Below are 2074 nucleotides of genomic sequence, written 5' to 3' on the forward strand. Positions count from 1 at the left end.
GTTTGTATGGAGAAGTCTGCTGCTAATCTTATGGGTTTTCCTTTGTAGGTGACTCTTTGTTTTTCTCTTGCAGCCTTGAGGATCCTTTCTTTATCCTTATTCCTTTCCAATCTAAGTATGACATGTCTTGGTGTCTTTAGGTCTGGGTTAATTCTGTTTGGGACCCTCTGGGCTTCTTGAATCTTTATGTCTTTGGTGTTGTCTAGACTAGAGAAATTTTCAGCTATTATGGCCTGGAGAACGCTTTCTTCCTCCCCTTCTCTTTCTTCCTCTGGTAAGCCAATAATGCGTATATTGTTTCTTTTGAAGTCATCCCATAGGACTCTGTTGTTGTTTTCAGCATCTCTTAATCTCTTTTTGAGATCTCTTACTTCTTCTTTAGTTGTCTCTAATTCATCCTCAATCTTGCTAATTCTGTCTTCAGCCTCATTGATTCTATTCTCTCTGCCCTCTACTGCTTTCTGGAGTTCATCTATTTTGTTGCCCTGCTCTGATACTGTTTTAGCTTGTTCAGCTAGTTGCCTTCTTAGTTCAGCAATTTCAGCTTTCAGCTCTCTAATAACCATGAGATTATTAGAATTTTCTTCCATATTCTCATTTGTTGTTCCTGCAGTTCTGATTATAATTTTTTCAAATTCTTTACTCACTCCTGTTATTATTTCCTTAGCTAATGTTTGGATGTTGAACTCGTTGTTTTGTGCTTCGCCCTCTGGAGGACTTTTAGCTGGACTCTTGTCCTGGTTCGAGTCTCCATTATTTTTTCTTGTTGTTTTAACCATTTTATATAAGTTAACAGTTTTTTCAATCCCTGAGTTGGAGTTCAGTGGTGTAAAAGCCTTTTTTTTTTTTCCCCTGTAGGCTATGGTAGCCTGAGGGCTTTTAAACTATCAATAGGCTTCTTGGCTTAATCAATGACTCCTGGCCAAGAGATAAAGCAGGGTGTGGCAGAGATAATCCAGTGGTTATGCAAAGAGACTTTCACAGCCCTTCAGCTATGCCACCGAGGTATAGGTCTTCTCCTGAGTTTCCCGGTTAGATCTCTGTGCCCTGGTGTCCCTCCCTGTTGCTTCTCCAGATTCTGAGGGTAGTAGCAATGGAGACTCAGAGTTGTACTTGGTGAGTCTCTGGGGAGTCCTTTCCTCCCTTAAGCTGTCCCCTTGTTGGTGGAGCAGACTGGAGGTGGTGTCTCCACTGACAAACTGTCGAACTGTTAGCAGTCACTTAATCTCTCCTTAGGCCCCTCTCTCCTCTCTGTCACCAGCCATGCGTGTTTGTACTCACGGGTGATTTACTGGGTTTCTGTGGTCATTCTAGTCCTGTCTTGTTTCGGTCCGGGTGGTCTCCTTTGGTATTCCTAGTTGATCCGGGAGAGGAGAGAAAGCGATCTCTATTATTGTTATTGATGTCGTTGTTGTTGGATAGGACAGAGAGAAATGGAGAAAGGAGGGGTTGAGAGAGGAGAGAGATAGCTACCTACAGACTGCTTCACCGTTTGTGAAGCGACTCTCCTGTAAGTGGGTAGGCAGGGGCTCCAATCCGGATCCTTCCGCCAGTCCTTGCACTTTGCACCACCTGTGCTTAACCCGCTGCGCTACTGCCCGACTCCTGAAACCTGCCACTTTTAATTCATTGTATCTTCCTTATCCCTAGTCACTAAACAATCACACAAATTGCTTTTTTACAGTTCTTACTTTAATGAAACAAAATGTACGTATTTTGAAATACAAATTTAACAAAACAGATGTAGGGTCAGGGAGATACCACAGCTACGATGAACAGAATTTAAATGAGAGCGGTCCCAGGTTCAAGCCTGGCACCTCATAATTTAGCTCAAAAAACCACATAGTGAACTGAGTGGTGTTTTGAGCTCTCTCATGAATTTGAATATTTAAAAAATTGACACATCTTAAAGCAGTTTTATCAGCAACACTGGGAGGAAGGTACAGAGACTTCTCATGTAACCTCCCCCAAGCCCACTCACATATCGACCACCCCCATTCCCACGCTGCCATCACAGTGGGATATTTGCTATACAAGATAAAACCTTCAAATATAACTACCATCCAAAGCCCAC

This window comes from Erinaceus europaeus, chromosome 9, assembly GCF_950295315.1.
Source record: "Erinaceus europaeus chromosome 9, mEriEur2.1, whole genome shotgun sequence".
Classification (NCBI taxonomy): Eukaryota; Metazoa; Chordata; class Mammalia; order Eulipotyphla; family Erinaceidae; genus Erinaceus; species Erinaceus europaeus.